General features: G+C 44.1%; 1 protein-coding gene across 2 annotated transcripts in view; it reads left to right on the forward strand.

The window, feature by feature from the left end:
- Window positions 1-11217, forward strand: part of Klhl5 (kelch like family member 5) — a 69540-nt gene that overhangs the window by 12267 nt on the left and 46056 nt on the right. The window contains exon 1 of one of the 2 annotated variants that reach the window (XM_037209045.1): window positions 6459-6480. The exons of the other annotated variant lie outside the window; for it this stretch is intronic. The gene's annotated coding sequence lies outside the window, so the exon portion shown is untranslated. Of the gene's footprint in view, window positions 1-6458; window positions 6481-11217 lie in introns of those variants that run through there. 2 annotated transcript variants of the gene reach the window in all.

The following is an 11217-nucleotide window of genomic DNA, read 5'->3' on the forward strand; positions in this document are numbered from 1 at the left end:
TCTGGCCTTTCCTAAGACTCTCTCTTTAAGGAAGCAATGAGTTTAATTTATAGTCTAACATGAGATTTTTTTTTTTTTTAAATAATGATCAGGTTATTCTGTATTCATACTCTTTCAGAAATGCTTTTGAGTTCTCTCTCCATTATAGAAACCATAAGTAAAAATCATCCATAATGAATCATACATGGCTTCTGCAGTAAGAAGACCCACACTCAGTAGGAGATGCATATTGAATCCAGGGCATTAGCTCTGTACCTAAGGAGGTGAATGAGTGTGCATTTACATATTCAAATTAAAGTGATGTCATTGGAGGCACATAAGTGTAGTCTTATGATGACTGGCTTTGTCATTTATGCATTAGCGTCATCTGCTGAGAGGGCTTGTACTCTGCTAATAGCTCCGGGTTGACTGGAAATCTACCACTGGCCTCTGCAGCTCTCTCAGCCTGCCTATCTTAGCTTAGCCTGTGAGTGCCTTGTATGTCTTTATTGTACTGTGTTGCAATTTTTTGAGAAGTATTTATTTTCATTTTTCATGGGTATGAGCATTTTGCCGGCGTGTATGTCTGTGTACCATGTGCATGCCTGGTGCCCACAGAGGCTAGAAGAGGGCCTTGGATCCCTGGGATTGGAGTTACAGACAGATGGTTGTGAGCCACTGTGAATCAAACCCAGGTCCTCTAGAAGAGCCCTGAGCGCTCTGAACCCCTGAGCTGTTTTTCCAGCCCGTGTATTGCAACTCCTGAGTTAAACATCAGTTCCTGACTTATAGATGCCTTGAAAGCGATAGTCAGAAACAACTTACGTAAAAAAGCAGTCTGTGGGCTTATGGTTCCAGAGGGATAGGAATTCATCATGGCATGGAGGGGTGGAGCCAAGTGGCAGGCATGGCGGCAGGGATAGGAAGCTGAGCTCTCTAGCCGGGCGGTGGTGGCGCACACCTTTAATCCCAGCACTCGGGAGGCAGAGCCAGGCGGATCTCTGTGAGTTCGAGGCCGGTCTGGTCTACAGAGTGAGTTCCAGGACAGACACCAAAACTACGTGGAGAAACCCTGCCTTGACAAAACCAATAATAATAATAATAATAATAATAATAATAATAATAATAATAATAATAAAAGAAAGAAAGAAAGCTGAGCTCTCACATCTTGAACCACAGGCAAGAAGCAGAGGAAGTGGACTGAAATGATGCAGCCTGTTAAAAGCTTGTCTGGTGATGTACTTCCTCCAGCAAGACTGCACCACAGTCACATCCCCAGATAGTACCACAATCCAGGGACCAAATGTTCAAATGCCTGAGATTGTGGGGGACACTTCTCATCCAAATCACCACATTCCACTCCCTGGTGTGTAGCTAATATTGATCTAGCAAATGCTTTTTTTTTTTTTCTTCTCAGTACTTGTCCATAAGGATCACCAGAAGCAATTTTGCTTTCATCTGGCAAGGCCAGAAGTGCACCTTTACCATTGTGCCTCAAGGGTATGTTAACTCTCCATCTCTGTGTCCTGGCTTAGTTCCAAGAGATCTTGTCTGTCTCTTCCACAAAGTGGCATGCTGGCCCACTGTATTGATGACATTTATGCTGATTGACCCAAGTGAGCAAGCAGGAGGTAGCAACCACTTTGACTTGTTGGCAGAGCATATGTGCATTCAAGGATGGGAAAGAAATCCAACCAGAATTCAAGGGGCTTCTACCTCTGTCAAATTTCTAGAAGGCCAGTGGCGTGAGCTATGCAGAGGTTCCTTCTAAGGGGAAAAGGTAAGCCATTACACTTGGGCCCTCCCACCACCTAGAAAGAAGCGTAATGTTTGGTGGGCCTTATTTGGATTCTGGAGGCAGCACATTCCTCCATTGCATGTGTTACTCCGCCCCTTCACAAGTGACTCCGAAAGCTGCTATCTTTGTGTAGGGCCTGGAACAAGAGAAGGTTCTTCAACAGGTCCAGGCTGCTGTGCGGGCTACTCTACCACTTGGACCATGTGCTCCAGGAGACCTACTGGTACCTGACATGTCAGAGGCAGATAGAGATGCTCTTCAGAGTCTCTGGCAGGCCCCTATAGGCAAATCATAGCAGAGACCCTTGGGATTTTGGAGCAAGACTTTTCCCCTATTTGCAGACAATTATTTTCCCTTTGAGAGACAGCTCTTAGCCTGCTATTGGGCCTCAGTGGGACCAGCATTCGACAATGTGACCTGAGCTGCCCACCATGAGCTAGGTATTATTTAATCCACTAAGCCATAAAGTAGGGTGTGCACAGCAGCAATCCATTATCACATAGAAGTGATGTACATGATGTACGAACCAAGGCAAGTTCTGGGCATTCCAGCAAGCTACATGAAGAAGTTGCCCAGATGCCTATTCTACTCCTGTTCCAGTGCCTTCTGCTCTCAAGCATGCACCTACAGCCTCATGGAGTATGCCCTATGATTAATTAACTGAGGAGGAGGAGACTAGGGCCTGGATGGTTCTGCACAGTTTGCAGGTAACACACAGAAGTAGACAGCTACAGCATTACAACCCCTTTCTGGAACAATCCTGCAAGACACTGGTGAAGGGAAATCTTCAAGGTGGGCAAAACTTCAGGCAAATGTACATAGTCATACATTTTGCTAAGAAAGAGAAATAGAGGCAGGTGATGGTGGCGCACACCTTTAATCCCAGTATTCGGGAGGCAGATGCAGGTGAATCTTTGTGAGTTCAAGGCCAGCCTGGTCTACAAAGTGAGTTCCAGGATGACCAGAGCTGTTACACAGAGAAAACCTGTCTTGAAAAAGGAAGAGGAAGAGGAGGAGGAGGAGGAGGAGGAGGAGGAAATGATCAGGTGTGTGGTTGTTTATTTATTCTTGGAGCTGTAGCCATGGATTGGTTGGATGGCCAATGACTTGGAAAGAGCATAATTGTGAAATGGGTAAGAAAGACATTTGGGGAAGAAGTATGTGGATAATTCTTTCCAAATGGGCCCATGCTCATGGAATCCACTGGTCTTAACTTGTTCCCTACCAGAAAGCAGCTGCCTTGGTAGCATGGCAGAAGGACCTTTTAAAGACACATTTACAGGGGCAGTTAGGTGGCAGCAGCCTGGAGGCCTGGGGCAGGGTTCTCCAGAAGGTAGTATGTGTTTTGAATCAGTGTCCAGTGTATGGTATTTACATGGCCAGAATTTACAGGTCCAGGAACCAAGGTGTGGAAATGAGGATGGTTCCACTCACTATCATTCCTAGTGACCACAAGGGAATTTCCCCTCCCTGTTCTTGTGACCCTAAGTTCTGCTGGCCTAGAAGCTTTGGTTCCAGATAGGGGAGCATTCATGCCTGGAGGTAAAACAAACATTCCATTGAACTGGAAGCTCAGACTTCCCCCGGTTACTTTGGGCTTCTGGTGCCCTTATGCCAACAGGCTAAGAAAGGAGGAACAGTGTTGGGAGAGGTGATAGATCCAGATTACCATGGGGAAATTGGATTGCTTCTCCACAAAGGAGGTGAGGAAGATTATGTCTGGAATGCAGGAGATCCTGTAGGGTGTCTCTTGGTGCTACCACGTCCTGTGATTAAAGTCAATGGAAACTGCAACAATCTAATCAGGCAGGATGGCAGAGGGCACAGACCCTTCAGGGATGAAGGTGTGGGTCACTGCTCTAGAGAAGGGACCAAGACCTGCTGAGGTGCTTGCTGAGTGAGGGTGGAGGTACAGAGGAAGGTAGTTGTAAATATTAGCTAAGGTCATGTGACCAGTTTCAGAAATGAGGACTGTAATTGACAGGAACATATCGGTCCTATTTTTGTTAAAAACAGGTGTGTAGGTATGGGGGTGGGGTGGTGTGTGTGTGTGTGTGTGTGTGTGTGTGTGTGTGTGTGTGTGTATCCAGTATTTGTTTTGCTTTCCTCTATTTTTTTAATCTCATAATGTAACATCAATCGAGATATCAGTGGTTAAGTGTTATAATCTATATTATCGTATTTAAGAGGTTTTTTTTAATTTGGTTTGGTTTGGTTTGGTTTGGTTTGGTTTGGTTTGGTTTGGTTTGGTTTGGTTTGGTTTGGTTTGGTTTGGTTTGAGACAGGGTCTTTCTGTATAGCCCTGGCTGTCCTAGAGCTCTCTGTGTAGACCAGATTGGCCACAGACTCCCAGAGATCCGCCTGTTTCTGCCTCCTGAGTGCTGAGATTAAAGGTGTGTATCACTACACCTTGCTGCCACATTTATGTTTTGAGACACTGAAAGGCTAAACATTCCTCAAGGGACTTTGCTACCTATTCTAAAGCACATAATGCGCTTGCTGTTGTACTTGGGGTAGTTGTATCGTGTTAGGCAGAATTATGACCTGGTTATTGTTTCCATCTGGAAATTAATCATGGCGTAAGATATGATTGTATGTCAGGTTGGCAAATGGTGGGCTTGTGATGGCTAATCTTGGTTGTCAACTTGCCTGTATCTGGAATCAACTAAAACCTAAGCTGCTGGACACGCCTGTGAGGATTTTCTTGATCAGATTATCTGAAGCAGGAAGACCAGCCCTAAATCTGGGCCGCCCCTTTCAGGAGGCAGCCTAGCTGAAAGGACATGGAGGAGAGAAAGTTTGCTTTGCCAATGCTTACCCTCGCTTTCCCTGGCCAGTCCATCTGTCCCTTTGCTCTGGCATTCCTTCACTGGTGTTAGAACCTACTTCTGGATTCCAGCGTAGACCGAAGACCAGCAGCTCCCCAGGACTCTGGCGCTGGGTCGAGACTGCTGAGACATCCAACCTTGTAGACTGAACAACTTCCAAGTACTTGGCCGTTCCAGATCACACCCTGCAAGCCGCTCTGCTAAATCCCCGGTTACTAGATATGTTCATCCTATCGGTTCTGTGCCTTTAGAGAACCCTGAATAATGCAGTTGCTGCGTTTATTATTAAAACTAAACACGTTTGGAGCAACACTGTGTCCTTCCAAACCTGTCTCTCATTTCCTTGTCTTTGTTGTCCTCATTCCCAATCACACAGGCCTGATCACACTGCCACCTTTGGCTCCCTCTTGGTTAGCCACAAACATCCTAGTCAGACTCAATAACACTGTATTTTTAACGTGCGTCTCCCTTTCCGATCTCATTGCTTGCAACCAAGTTTAAACTGTTTCTCACCCCTTCATCATCTGTTTTCTCTGCTCACAGCACCTTCCCTCGGGAGGCCATTTTCACCAATATCTAATTCATCTTGAAGCCTGTCTCTAAATCACCATCTTCAGATCCTCCTCCTTAGCTGGGTGTGGTGGCGTACCTCTTTAATGCCAGGACTCAAGAGGCAGAGGCAGGTGAATCTCTGAGTTCGAGGCCAGCATGGCCTACAGAATGAGTTCCAGGACAGCCAGGACTACACAGAGAAACCCTGTCTCGAAAAACCAAAAACAAAACATACATACACATTAAAAATTGGTTCTCTTTCAAAGATTTATTTTTTGTTATTATATGTGCATGTGTGTCTGTGTTAAGTGAATGCCACGTGTGCAGGTGCCAATTGTGGCCAGAAGAGGGCGCTGGATCCCCTGGAGTTGGAGTTACAGTTACAGGTGGTTGTGAGCTGCCCGAGATGGGTGCTGGGAACTGAATTTGGTTCTTCTGAAAGAGCAGAAAGGAATCTTAACCACACCGCGTCAGCTCCTGAAGGTTTTCCTCATGTGTTACACACTTAAATCTCTAAGATAGACCCATTAAAACTGATTATTCATAGATACTATTCTATTAAAACCACTTAAGCAGAGCGAGATTTTTATAATAATGATTTACTGTGTAAGCCAATGATCAAGTACCAGCGATTTTAAATGGTTGAGCGAAATCAGAGCTAAAAACAAGACAACGAAGAATGGAAAAGAACATACAAAATGTATTACACCTCTAAGGCCTGGGCATTAGGCTCCAAAGGCAGAGTTTAAAAGCCACACCTTGGGAGTGCGATCCCTGCACTCTTAGTAACGTGTTCTTGTTTTTATTGTAATACTGAACAGTGACATCTGTTCACAGTCCAGCATTTGAGCAGCTTTGAAGCAGATGTTTCAGGCAGGTTCTTAATTACTTTTTGACAAATGTATTCATAATAGACACATTATCTGTTTTAAACAACGTGCCAACTTCTGTATCTGAAGTTTACCTTGAACTAAAGCAAGGCAATTGAGACAAAAGGAACGAGGTATGAAGTGTGATCAGTTTGATGAAAGAATGCAATCAGGAAAGACATTTTTAGAATGCCGAGCTGTGATTTTCCTCTCTAGTTGAAACAGTATTTAAAAGATTTTGTCACTAGGCCGGGTGGTGTTGGCGCATGCCTTTAATCCCATCTCTCGGGAGGCAGAAGAAGTGAGGCGGATCTCTGTGAGTTCGAAGCCAGCCTGGTCTACAGAGCAAGATCCAGGACAGGCACCAAAACTACACGGAGAAACCCTGTAAAACAAAACCCTGAAAAACAAACAAACAAACAAACAAACAACAACAAAGATCTTGTCACCAAAGGTAAATGGTCCTCTCATATTTTTTAAATATGATGTTATTAATTTATTTTAGAGTTGAAATATGCACTATAGATGCATTCTTTTGTTGTTGCTGTGATTGCTGGGTGCATTCACTATAGATCTGGGGTATTTGGGGTTTTTTTTGTTTTTGTTTTTGTTTTTTTTTTTTCTTTTTTGGTTTTTCGAGACAGGGTTTCTCTGTGTAACTTTGCGCCTGTCCTGGAACTCACTTGGTAGCCCAGGCTGGCCTCAAACTCACATAGATCCGCCTGGCTCTGCCTCCAGAGTGCTGGGATAGATCTGTTTATTGGCATGAGTCTTTGCCAAGTGCTAGGACCTCAGTGATGAATCCAGACGACAAGTTCTACTGGGACTTACCTTGTAGTGAGGTTATAGACAATAAGCAAATAAACAGCAATGCCAGGTAGTGGTGAGTGAGGGTAGAGGATTCTAAGGGATCAAAATTACATACACAGATTAATTAGTGAAGCCTCTTCTAGTCATTTAACGATACAGTGTATTGGGGCAGGTACTTCTGATGGACCCCATTGCCTTCTACATGCTAAGCAAGTGCTCTACTACTGAGCACTTCCTGCAGCCTGGTGAGTACTTCTCGTCAGAGCTGGGTGTTTGGCTGCAACAGTGTTATGTTGTGGAGTGAAAGCTGGTGGGAAGGAGATGAAAATTTATTCAAAGAAATGCTAGCCATCAGGGTGTGGTGGTGCACACCTTCAATCCCAGTGCCCAGAGGGAGGTGGATCTCTGTGAGTTCGAGGCTGGCCTGGTCAACATACTGAGTTCCAGGCCAGCAAGGCTTACATAGTGAGACCATGCCTCAGAAAGAAAGAAAGAGAGACAGAGAAAGGAAGGAAGGATGGAGAGAAGGAAGGAAGGAAGGAAGGAAGGAAGGAAGGAAGGGAGGGAGGATGAAGAGAAGGATTGCTGAGTTTCATGGCATAGCCCCATTAGTGCCCAGCCTACCATAAAGGGAATATGGGGAATTTAACAGCTTCCACAAAGAAAAGAGGTAAGATGGTAAGAATAAAGAGCGAGAGACCTTAAGAATCCGTTTGGATATCTGAAAAATGAATTAAAATGAAAAACTACTCACTGTCACTCATAATCAAATGTCACAAGAACTCTACATACCCAACCAACTGGCCAACAGTAAAAAGGCTGGAGTCTGGAGAGCTGGAGGGTGGCTCGGGGTGAATGGTGCACACTGCTCTTTCAGAGGACCTGAGCTCAAGTCTCAGTACCCGACTCCTGCTCCAGGGATTCAACACCCTCTTCTGGCCTCTGCAGGCACTGCACACACATCCATATTCATATAGTTCAAAATAAAATAATCTTTAAAAAAAAAAAAAAGACTGATATTATGAGTGTTGGCTACATAGATGTGGCAGTTTGAGTGTAAACGGCCCCCATAATCTCATAGGGAGCGGCACTGTTAGGAGGTGTGGCCTTGTTGGAGGAAGTGTGTCACTGTGGGAGCAGGCTTTGAGGTTTCCTATACCACCCAGTGTCTCAGTTGACTTCCTGTTGCTTGCAAGCCAAGATGTAGCCAGCACCACATCTGCCTGCATGCTGCCATGCTCCCTGCTGTGATGATAATAGACTGCACCTCTGAAACTGTAAACAAGCCACCCCAACTAAATGTTTTCTTTTTAAGAGTTGCCAAGGTCATGGTCTTTTCACAGCAATAAGAACCCTAACTAGAATAGTGGGAGTTTTTATGCTCTTCTTTTAAGAGTGTAAATTGGTGGCACATATATACCTCATAATGTAGTAGACACACACACACACACACACACACACACACACACGTAACTGTAATGCATGTGTGTGTGTGTGTGTGTGTGTGTGTGTGTGTGTGTGTGTGTGCCAGACCACATATACAAGAATGTTCATAGCAGCAGTACTGGTAAAAGTTTAAAACTAGAAACAACTCAAGGGTCTTGTCAGCAATTGAAGGGATTTCAGTGGTCATATATATGTGTATGTATGTTTATAATATCATATAGTCATAAAAACTTTTCATCAAATGGTGCAAACAACAGATTGGTTTTGGTGGTGGTGGGGGAAATCGAACTTCATATGTGCTACACTTCCAGTCCCAGTCTATGAATTACATTTTAGGACAATCATGAACAGAAGAATACATTTGAGAAAAGGAAACTGTACTAAGCGTTGTGGTTACCTTTGGGAAGGAGCGTAAAGATGATTTAAGTGCTGGTCATTATCCCTGAATCTTAGTGAAAATTACATGGTTCATGTCATGAAAATACATTGTGCTTTCCACTTGTGATTTAAACTCCTGTTATTCTAACATGCTTTTGAAGGTACAAAAGCTAGTTGCTGTCCATCTGGAAATAACTAGAAAAAAATTCCAAGACAAGAGCAATACAGTCTGAAAATGTATACTATATAACAAATCTCTACTTGATGGTAAATAATGACAAATGGCCTCTGGAAAAAATAGATTTAGCTAGTTCAGAAATGGCCAGTGGACCTTTAAAATTGTGCTCAAGGCCAGTAGTCATCTAGAGTTAAAAGAATTGCGACACTCATTGCCAATGTCAGGCCTATGAAAGGAGATGAGAGGCGCGCAGTTCTTTCTGTCTGAAATGTGAATTTGAGGAAAGTTAAGCTACTCACATTTGAAATGAGTAGTCAGTCCTCCGACGCAGCAGTTCTCCCGGGAATAGGTTGCGTAGACATAAAGGCCTCAGAGGACACGTGGTGTTGCCTTAACAGCAAACAAAAACTCGCAATCAACCTAACGCCTATGATTTTCAAGGAGATTTTTTTTTTTGGTTTGGTTTGTTTGGGTTTTATTTGAGACAGGGTCTGATACTATAGATAAGGCTGGCTAGGAACTTGAGATGGAGCCCAAGCTGGCCTCAAATTCATGGCAATGTTCCTGCTTCAGCCTCCTTAGTTCTGATGTTTGCAGGATGAGCCACCATGCCTACCTCAAAGAGACAGTAATGAATGGTTTTACAAGCATGCAATGTCATGAAACTGCTAGGTTGTTACTTAATATCTCCATGTGAATATGAAATTATATAAGAAAAGCAACATGCAGGGCTAGCGATTTGGTTAAGAGCGCTTGCTGCTGTCTGCCAGAGGACTGAGTTCAGTTCCCAGACCCAGGTAGGGTAGTAACTCCAGCTCCAGGGAATCCTATACTTCTGGCCTCCAAGGGCATCTGTGCACATGTATACATACCCACATCCAAACACATATACCCACACATAACTTTTTAAAATGTTCAAAAAAAAAAAAGAGAAAAATGTTCAGATTGTACTTTCAATGTGATCTCTCTTTCTAGCAATAATCAAAACTCCTATGAGAGAGAAAGAGAGAATGTGTGTGTGTGTGTGTGTGTGTGTGTGTGTGTGTGTGTGTGTGTGTGTGTGTTATTATGAGTGAGACAGTGGAGGAGGGATTAAATCCTGGTCATGATGGCATCAGTTAAGTGCTACTTGTCCTTCTGCAACCCAAATCCTGGTGTCCCTTTAGACCTATGAATGGGGCCTGTCTCACTGGCTGACAGCTGACTCAGAGCAGCTGCTCGTTTAAGTAGGTATCCATTCAATGTATAGCCCAATTTTTTGATGTAAGGCCCTTTGGGCCCTTTAAGGAGTAGGAGTGTGGCCCCACAGTTTAGCCTCCGTGGCTCCTTCAGTCTGAATTTCTTCTGAGATGGAGAATTCCTGTTGAGAAATGTCGCACATCTCCGGGGTCCTTAATGGAAGCCACTGTCTGTTGACTTCAGGTTTCAATGACTCACCAAACAAGATAACAATCAAAGCACTTCTAACTCTTAAAAATAGCATTTCCTGGAATTCAGAGCACTGGCAAATGTTCTCACATTGATTCAATCCAATTTAAAATTTCACTTATGTAAAGTCATTATGTATTAAATTGTATTTTGTGGGACTGGAGAGATGGCTCAGTAGTAAGAACACTTGCTCTGTAAGCATGCGGACTTAGTTGGAATCCCCAGCACCCGTGTTAAAAGCTGAGTGTGGCTGTTCATACCTGTAACCTTGGCACTGGAGGAGAGGCATAGATCCCAAGAGCTCACCGGCCAGCCAGCTAGCCAAAGCGGCCTGCTTCTGGGTCAGTGGGAGCCCTGTCTTTAGGCAGTAGTGCAGAACATGATAGAGACAGACACCTGATGCCTGGCTCTGGCCTGCACACATGCACAAACACACTCAACCACACATGGCACATAAGTTATTCTTTTTGTGATATTTCATGATCTTTAAAAGCTCTAAGCTGTCAGGGAATTTTTTTTTTTTTTTTGCATACTTTGCACCTAGAAGAAGTTGACCCGTTCTTTTTAAATGAAGAGGGTGATGGAAAGGTTATTGTGCACCATTACGTCATTATTTTCCATTGCATCTGTATATAGTATGCTTTGCAAGATGTTGTCATCTTTGGCACCTGCCCTCTCAAGACGATAGCACTCTGGTCCTCCCAGTCACTGAAAGCTACTTCTCCAGGGTGCAGAAACTTTGGTTGGGGAGGAGATTGCTACCACCATTAGGAACCGCAAAGCCCAGAGTGATGGAGGAATTGTTTGTAAGGGTGGCAATGCCCAAGATGTAGAACCTCGAGAGAGGAGTAGGATTTTAAAGCCTGGGAAATTGGAACCCAAACAGCGGTAGAGACTGACGGAGGGAATAGCGTGCCCATGCTGTAGCTGGTAGTGAGTTTGGGTAGAGTG

Source organism: Peromyscus leucopus, chromosome 10 (genome assembly GCF_004664715.2).
Source record: "Peromyscus leucopus breed LL Stock chromosome 10, UCI_PerLeu_2.1, whole genome shotgun sequence".
NCBI lineage: Eukaryota > Metazoa > Chordata > Mammalia > Rodentia > Cricetidae > Peromyscus > Peromyscus leucopus.